The sequence below is a fragment of the Mizuhopecten yessoensis genome, unplaced genomic scaffold (genome assembly GCF_002113885.1).
Source record: "Mizuhopecten yessoensis strain PY_sf001 unplaced genomic scaffold, ASM211388v2 scaffold10315, whole genome shotgun sequence".
Lineage (NCBI taxonomy): Eukaryota > Metazoa > Mollusca > Bivalvia > Pectinida > Pectinidae > Mizuhopecten > Mizuhopecten yessoensis.
The window spans coordinates 268197-278140 of NW_018408485.1; the positions used below are offsets into that span (position 1 = coordinate 268197).

General features: G+C 34.1%; 1 protein-coding gene and 1 long non-coding RNA gene across 2 annotated transcripts in view; both read left to right on the forward strand.

Annotated features, from left to right (window-relative positions):
• Window positions 1–7961: 7961 nt before the first annotated feature.
• LOC110460070 lies at window positions 7962–9422 on the forward strand. The gene is made up of 3 exons (XR_002463967.1): window positions 7962–8104; window positions 8647–8861; window positions 9274–9422. It is a non-coding gene; the product is annotated as an uncharacterized LOC110460070 (long non-coding RNA).
• Window positions 9423–9428: 6 nt separating this feature from the next.
• LOC110460069 (hillarin-like) overlaps window positions 9429–9944 on the forward strand; it is a 9087-nt gene continuing 8571 nt past the window's right edge. Inside the window, exon 1 of the mRNA XM_021512778.1 lies at window positions 9429–9531. The gene's annotated coding sequence lies outside the window, so the exon portion shown is untranslated. The remainder of the gene's footprint in view (window positions 9532–9944) is intronic.

Consider the following 9944-nt stretch of genomic DNA (forward strand, 5'->3'; position numbering starts at 1 on the left):
ATGATTTTGGGTTTGTATAAGAGCTTTCAATAACTACTACTGAACATGCATTATGATCACTTATACTTCTATCAACGTTTATTACAAAGGAATCAATACATTTAACATTCTCACCTTTAATGATAGGGTCGAGTAGTCTATTATAGTGGTTCCAAAACGTGTGGGTTCTGTTATGACATTTGTCAGGTCATATTCCATCATAATCTGGTGCAATACATGCTGATCTGGTAGTAATATCATATCTACATTTATATCTCCTACTATTATCACATGCGGCGTAAATTTGAGTGCTTTCTCTATAGAATATTTTAAATTGTTCCAAAATGGACGGATAGCGCCTTCCGTTCTATATAATGTACATAAAAGTATTTTTCGTCCCGGTAAATCTACCTGTATCCATATACTCTCAATATTTCTAATTCTAGATCTTCTCTACGATTACATTTTAAACAATCTGATGCATAAACTAAAATACCACCTCTATATGAATTTCTGTCTTTTCTATAGGGTTTGGTATACAAATGTAACCAGATAGTGCTATATCAACAGTCGAAACTGTCATGTCTAGGTGAGATTCAGTTACAAATATAAGGGTAAATTTATTAGCAATATCTTCTACATACCCAATCTTATTCCTAAAACTTCGTGAATTTAAATGAAATATTGACAGTTCATTCTCATTTGGGCCTGGGTGTGTCTCTATATCCATAAATATAATGAGGAGTAAAATTAAGATAAGAGCGAAATTTATATTTTTGAATTGCGATTGGAGTAAAAATAGAAAGGGTATTGCAAAGCATGCCTTACTGCTTGCTAACAGTAATTCCGTGAATAAGTTATATTCAACATTGATAAAAGTATTATTAAAGTTATAATGTACACGTATATTATGCCTTTTGAGGGAACAACATCTGTATGCTTTAGTGTAGAAGATACCGATCATGACCCCATGGCAAACCGCCGATACATCCCCTGCTAGCCGTTGTCATACATGTAGTCTACCATAGGGTCCCCACCAGTATCCTCCATTGTAAAATAAGTACAGTATATAAAAGTTGGATTTGATAAAAAAAAAAAAGATAATTAAAAATAATTAGGAACAAACTTAATTAGCGTTACCATCTCATTCAAATACATGTGGTAATCATAACATACAGAATTTGTCAATTTCGTGTACATCTCATGGTTTGAGAGTGAGGAAAGAGAATGCTCATATTTGCATGCATCGCATATCAATTATATTATACAGCTTTGTAATACTTTAAGTTGTTTATATAACTAAGTTACTAAATAAATGAGGTTTCTTTCCTCTAGGACAAAAAGGATGGTTTGATACAGGTTGGATTGCTTCTCCTGATTTATATAGAGCTTCAATTATTAGCTCGGTGGTTTATTCCATATTATGTAAGGACAGGATGCAACAAAGCAATACCTCATGGTCATATTGTAAATTAAGTATTAGCATATAGACAAACTAATTCAACAAGGCAAATTATATAAATTCCTTGGCACAAGTACTTTGATTATTGTGCTACAAAAGGTAACAGAAGGATATCTTATTGTAGATGTTTTACACATCAAGGCAGTGAGACTAATTGACTATTGATTAAGACATCATTAGCATTGTTCACTACAGTACATACGTTGCATGTTATAATTGGTCATTTATTTTTGTAAATCTTGTGTATCATACTTTTATATTGAACACGTTCATTGAAATTTGAATAATACCTTTCTGTGTAGAAATAAAGAAAAGATTAATCAGGTGCAATCCATGGAAAACAAATTATTAACCCCATATATTATGCATACGGTATATTAGGGAAAATTGGTGGGTTTTTTTTATGAATTGTTTTTTTTTTCATGAGATTAAACCTACATTAGTTGACAGTATGACATAAACTCTGTAAAGCTGTACACATATACATGCATTGTAATGTATTTACCCCTAGAGCTAGAATTGTTGAATGCTAGCTGTTAGCGCCGAAATGGCAGCTCCGGCTGTATGCTCCTCAGGGAGTTGAGAAATGTATTGGCTGGTTGTAAAGGCCCTATAACCACGGATAAGAATTTGTGAACCGCTTTGAGCCGACGTACGAACTAGATTGTGATAAAGCGGTATATAAGAACCTCCCATTATTATTATTATTATTACAAGGCTTGTAGTGGAAATCTTTTACACTTAAGTTTAAAAAGTACATAATGGTCATTTTGGTTTTTTGCACTTAAGTGCAAAAGTTTTTGCACTTAAGTAGATTATGTATTTTATCCTAAAACGGCCGCCCATACCTCTGGACTGGTTTTTAAGTAAGTTGTTTTAGTGCCAAATTTTGTACAGCATGATTATTTAGCCTCTTTATCTTAATCCTTCCAGCGTAGGTATCTTGTGATAAAATTTGGTGATTGCCTTTACACTGTTACAATGTTTTACCATTTATATATATATATATGTACCTGTATACATGTATGTTTGTCGAAATACAAGCTCCCGAGAGCTTATTTTAACTATGACATACATTCAACGTAAAATAATGATTCTTGTTTCTTGTATTTTGATGTAACATGCCACTATGCTTTTATCCGATAGTTTTAAGATAAAAAAATACACACACAAGCTTTTAATCACGAACTTTTCCTCGAATGCGCCTATGTATAATCTTCGGCACGATGAAGGACACAAGTTAAGGTATACTGTTCAGTGGCGGATCCAGTTTTTTTTGGCCTTCAGGAACCCCACCCCCCTGATAATTTTCTTTAAAAATCATGTATTTTCACCATTTTCCTCAATTTTCCCCTTATATAATATAAACAATATTAATACATTGTAAATATTATTTCTTGAATGTTTGCGAAGCAGACGACGTTTGCTCATAATCTGGAAACTAGAACATTTTTTCCAAAAAAATGTGTTTTAACATTTGAAAGAAAAAAGTTTGGAGGGGAAAAAATAAAGTTTCTTTTATGAAAGTGATACAGGAAAGAAATATAGTAAATAATTGACAGTGAATTTATCAAAAACATCATCCTTAGAGAGTATGTTCTGGGCACGATCGTTTAGAAGCTTTGCAATACTTTAACTCTTTCAAACGCGCATCAGCTCGAGATTAGGTCCTGTTTACAAAATGGCGACTGGAAGTAGCAAGGCGGATTAAATTGGAATTTAAATTGCGTATATTTCGGCAAGTAAACATTGTTCACAAAGCCCATGTGGTCTGTTCATCTAATTTAGTCAAGATGTACTCAGAACAGTCGTTGTTTAGTCGCTAGGGTCATTCACAAAATAATTAGTATTATTATATAAACTTATTGTAATTATTGTAATTACAAAAGTTTAGGACATTGTTCGGATACCGGCTCAGTTTTGTTTTAATATTTGTTCGATAAAATTAAAAAAAAAAAGTCGCAATGAAAAGGGTATTTAAAAAAAATGGACTGCGTAACGAGTCACGCTTAAAGTTTATTAATATTCCACTTTTTAAGCATTTTTTATCGATTTTCAATTGATTTGTTATCAAAAGAGCAAATGATTAACTCTAGAAACAAACTGATGAAAGTCATTGTAAATGTATCAATGAAAAGTATGCTAGGTATGAATGATAAACAAGTAAACAAGTTGTTCTGTAAAATCAACTTTGACATCTATAAACAGGAGATGCTTTCATAGTGTTAGTAAACCTTAGGCTACTAGAAATACTGTCAAGTCAAAATTCAATCCCTGGCTGTATACCATTTTTACAGTTTTTGTACAGTTACAATTAATGGTGGTTAAAGAATATCTTTGTACATGTATCAGTTTCAAGTATAGTAGCATTAATATCATCACTCCATTGTGAACGACCATTGAGATATACATATTGTATACACTTCCCAATACTCAACATGCTGAAATAAAAGTATACCTCAGGAACTTGTACAGTGTTCAATTGTAAACCTAAACGTAGAAAATATACTATGAAGTTTTAACATAAGTATCAATCATCTTAAATGTACACTATGTATGCATATAAATATATATATTTATATCGTCCATTGAATATTATCGACTGCATAAAACATCGAACTGTTTTTTTTCAATTCCCACAAAAATACATCTCTTCCGGTTAAGTCTTATATCAGTTTAGATAACCCGTAAAGACGTGATCATAACGTACGTCTATAAAATGAACTGGACAAAGAAGAAAGGAGGGCTGGATCTTTTTGCCGTCTAACATAGCTGTTGAAGCGACTTTAATTAAATACTTGACACATAAACTGTCGAATGCAGTACTTTGTTTCCCGCGCTGGCTTATGATTTGATATTCTGCTGATGTAAATTGGTGAGTAGCTGGAGAAACTATAAAACATGTTACCTTACTGAAACGTTTTCAGATTTCAGAACATTTAATTTACGTTCACAATGAAAATTCGGATGAATGCTGCTGCTTATTTTTAAGTATTTGTTTTACCGATTTAAAGATAGAAATTACCGAGTAATTATTGGCATTTTTAGGCCATGGCTCATTTGTGGAAATCTTAGATTTTATGTTGTCACTTAATTTTATTTCCTTCCTTCCAAATACATATAATAATAAGGATAATATACAGCATGTGATATAGCGCCCCACCTAGCTAACATAATCCACTCTAAAATGCTTTATAATACATAGATATACAATTATACATTTATCAATACAATCATTGAGGAATTCGTAGAAGCTGTCTTATCAGACGCTTACTACAAAATGTACTAGTCTTATGCCACCTGGCTAATATCTCATTATGTGTGTATATCTGCGTGTGTGCTGGAGATGTACTGTGTTCTGTTTGTAGTGGGACCGTGCTTCCAGGGACATCATTTATAGTGTCACCTCACTTGAATGCTACAGCACAGATACCGCAACATCAATCCCAGACCAATTTATACTCCACCTAAGTTGTTGGAGTTGTGTGGGCAAGAGAAAAAAAATCGAACCTGGCCGCCTGCGTGGAAGGCCGGAGGTTTACCACTCGACCAATCCGCCCATAATCCATTTGAATGTGAATAGTTATGAGTTAACTTAAATATCGCATGTTTCATGTCATATTGCTACCATTATTATTAAACCGCATAATTATGATCAATTCGCCTGATTCATTATGTGTTGGTATATGTAAACGATATCAAGATCAATTGTGTTTTTTCCGTTTTATTTTGGAACATTTTTCTCGTATGAAGTTAAAGACGACAAAAACAGGTCGGCGCTAGAGCACGATGTAACCCTGCACAGTCTGACTTGTTGACTTCCTTTTAACATCTTTATCCTTTGACTTCCTTTTACAACTTTATAGGATAAAATCCATCAACTGCAAAGAAGTTTCAATACGAATTGTGTGTTAATACTTGAAACCAAGATAACAAACTTTTTTCAATTACTTGAGACAATCCTGAATGACACAAAATAAAAAATTATACTTATTACATAAGACACAACTAACTTAGTAACATCTTTTGAAGTAATCATTGTACTTAGCATATGCATCACAAACTATCGATAATTATTATTATGATTATCTAGAAAGGACGCATGAGTTGAACCTCAATGCTCATATATCAGTAACAATTTGTCATGCATATGTGTTACTGCTGCTGCAAAGGTTCGTGTACATATACAGTGGACTGGTGTGATCTTCAGGTCGTCTTGTTAATCTGACAGTTTGTTTGTTTCTTAACTGTGGGGCATCAATAGTGTGGTACAGCAAACTGTTTCCATGACTCTAAAACTGAAGAGCTGATCACTGCTCTCCAATCGACAACATTGTATTGAGGCATTGTTCTACTGATGTATCCATCTTGAACAGGATTCTGGTCATTATTCCGTCATACATGATGCTCAGGATTTTAAAGACGTGAAAAATATCTCGTCTTACCGGAGATATTGCTTAGTAAATCACATCAGTTCTCTATTTTTACAAAGCTATTCAGCACTCATTTCGTTTCAGACTTTGCAATGGTACTAGTTTAACTGACGGGCCTGTAATTTCCCAGTTCACATTGAATCCCTATTGGAAGATCGCAGTCACATTTCCTTCATGCGATGCTTGAGGTAAATATGACGGGGTCCTTTGGATAGTGATTTTGTTCAATATTGCAGAGAGCGGTACGCTTGTATTTTCATTTAGACAATTCGGTGTTTTAAAATGCGTTTCATATTGTCATTGTAATATGCATATAATTTGTTAAATTCTTGTTAGATTAGCAGCGGATATTCTGTGCAGCTTTAAACAGATGTCTATCATCTAAAATTGTTTTGGTTTATTGTTATTGAAGGGTTAAAAGCATATACGGTTGTACGTGCGTGTTGTTGACGCTTCTGTGATGAGACACGTGCGTGTTTTTGACGCTTCTGTGATGAGATACGTGCGTGTTTTTGACGCTTCTGTGATGAGACATGTGCGTGCAGGAAATACATATCATCTAGATAGGGGTAAAATGTCGATATGTTACATATGTAACCAAATATCAATGTATATGAACATAACTTACAAAATATGACAATCAGTTACCCCTTTGTTACAGTTAATAAGAGAGAATGAGGAAATGTGAATAGAGTTTTTTATAATATCATCCTATAATACATTCCAAGTGATATTTAAGAAATTCTGTCCCACTTCAGGCGAAAAAACTAGAGCGTTTCACTGTATCAATGTGAAGTAAACGGACTGATGCCATATACGGGTTAGGATAGATTGCAACCGTATTATTGAGGTACGAATTCGTCGGTTTACCTTTGTTTTTAAGACTGACACATTCATGTTTTGTTTTCACCAAGAGTTACTTCCCTTTATTTGTAAAGTATTGTTCATTTAGGGTTAAAAAAAAAATCTGTTCCTGTAAAAACAATGTTAGCGTTTCAGAAAGAATTTGTATATATGCGAGTCTGCACTCCTTAAACAGAACGACATGGAATCACATTATTTTGATTGAGTTACATATATTGGAAATATTCGAAGTACTTCAAGTACAACAGGCGATTGATTTGCCCAAATAAACACATGTATTGACATTCAAATGTTAAGAGATATACTCTAGAGGATACTTAAACTTTTTTTTTTATTCCCACTTTATAATCAGTTTTATAACATCAGTAATATAAACCTCAGAGTAAGTGCTGAAATGTACAAAGCCGGGTACCACTGAAGGGTAAGAGCTTCTTTAAAAATGAGGCAATGTATTGATGGAGCAGATGTCCTCCAATTCACAGACGTTTAAAAGGTATTGATGGTATCGCTGTATCAGACATATTTATGTCACTAATATTGTCCATCTATCAGGAGCATTAGGAGATTCTAATGGATATGCCATGAACGGACAATAGTCGACACAAACATATAGTACTTGGTAAAGAGGTTGTTCTTCCGATAGCGTAGATTCAGACATTACCGATAGAGCATACGTATGTTCAATGGTCCAATATAAATATATAGTAGTCTATAACCATTAGAATCATACATAAGGAAAGATAAGAAATCCTGCACAGGTAAATAGACAAGTCAGTAAAAATATGTTACACGTGTAATATTTGGTATATCAATATTGACACAGGTATTGAATAATGTTTCGTACGGCACTGTGATCACATGCATAATTGTAAATAGCCGATACAAATACAACGCGTCGTTCAAGCTCACCTTTACCGTCACATCACTACATACATTTCATTGTGTTGGAACTTTAAAACGAATTGCCCTTGTCCTTTTCACATTCCTTTATCCGTAATAGAAGCCATATACTTCAAATGAATGCTCACTTCATATCGATTTCAAAAGACCGGTTAAATAACGTAGAAGGCACACTTGAATTGAAAGCGATGAAAGGAACTGAATGTATATAAAAGATCGCCGTGACTGTTCAGAACCGGACGAACAGTCTATGGAAATAATGTTTACTTTGTGTATTATGCACGGTCTATTAAAAGCAACGCTAGCCATGGGGACCTGTGTTTACTGGGTAAAGTAGTTCAGAGATTTAATTATAAGAAGGCACTTTTTGTAGCGGCGAAGTGAACAACGTAGGAAACATTTGTATGTGTAATACTGAAATGTACTGTTATATCAGGCTGTCGGGGAGAGAAACAACTATGTCCAGGTATGTCATATATGTATATATCGTCCAAATTATAGCATGTATCAAACTATCATCTAAAACATCACTGACGTTACCTACAATTTTTTACTATAATTCGTTATTTTCCCACATAATCCCTATATAATTATCAAGATTAATGATTTTCAGTACTTCTTTGAAAACACTTAGTACACCTGTTGAAAAGCCTATTCTGGTGATTTTATATTATAACCAACTTTCATAACATGGGAACTGTCATGAATTTGATTTATAATATAACCAACTTTCATAACATGGGAACTGTCATGTATTTGAATTATATTATAACCAACTTTCATAACATGGGAACTGTCATGTATTTGAATTATATTATAACCAACTTTCATAACATGGGAACTGTCATGTATTTGTACATTGAAAAGAATATTAAAGTATCACTACAGCTCATGAAAAGATTGTATAACTTCTTTTTGACATGCAGTAAATACACATATTTTGACGTATTCATTGATCATGACCAGACAAAATATTTCATCCCAGGACGTATTATCTTCCTCATTAAGTGTGGTCTGTCATGGGGAATGAAACATCTAGCAAATCACAGAATGCAGCTGCAGAGCCGAAGAAAACGACGGCAGAAGATGAGACGAAGACGCCGACAGGAAGGGGGAGAAAAACAATACCTCAGAACGATGGGGACGATAAAGGAGAGGTCAGGAGTAATAGTAGACCAGGGAATGTTCCCAAACCACTGACAGCACTTTCTAATAGAAGTGAGGTAGGCACAGAACATGACAGTCATGCTCGCTCAACCGGATCGTTTTTCAAATGTATTGAATTACGTTGTTTGTAAATGACGCCTTGGCTCGAAAGCTTCATGTCGATGTATGCTAATTAACACAAGTGTAAATTGTACATGGCTTTCATATATTTTTCAGTACGCATTCATATTTACGATAATGGTTTTAAGCTTACATTTACCAATGTTCACGTGTAATCGATGTAAATCACCAAATATTCCACCTGTGAGTATGGTAATGGAAACATGTCGTATTTAAAAAAACAAATACGCAATACGGTATATATGAGTAGTTAAATAGTGACGACGGTGAAAGGCATATCTGTAAGAAGTTCGTTAAATATGCTACTCTACCAAATACTGTCTTCATAACTTCTATGCTTGTTTGTAGGAGGAATATGTTCGTTACCACGGAAACACTCCAATGGGACGGCTACAACGTAGTGACCTTTATCCATTTTTTAAGTACCAATATAGACCTCGTAGGGGCAGGGACTATCGGTTTAGTGTGAAAACTGCGTCTACAGGTTCGGATGTAGATGTCTCACCCAACCATATCCCTGCTGACCCCCCAGTAGGAGAAGTGGATGAGTCGGAGCTGGATGATACCAAGCTGACAGAGGCCGATATTTACGACCGAGCAAGGAGCGTACGTATACGTCAAGATATCTGACTTCTTAAAAAGAGGTATAGTTATTTCAAATTTAGGGTAGCCATATGATTCAAATATTGTGTTGACAAGTTTACTTATTTAGTGAGAAAGAAAAAAATCTTCAAAGGGCCTGTTTCCAGTAATGTTAATTCTCCATAGGAGCCTGCCCCCGTATAATTTCTTATCTAGCTCAACTACTGTTTTTTTCTTTTCCGAAGAATAATTTTACACCTTTCCGACACCCAGATTTCATAATTTCAGTGAAAATGTATTTTTATAAAGTTGTCAATTTCAGCATCAAAGACATAAGTTCGTAAATAAAAGAAGGTTATCTCGAAATTGTAATTCGCAACATAGTATAAATTTCTTTTGATAAATATTTCCAAAACATCGTGTTTATTCATAAAACA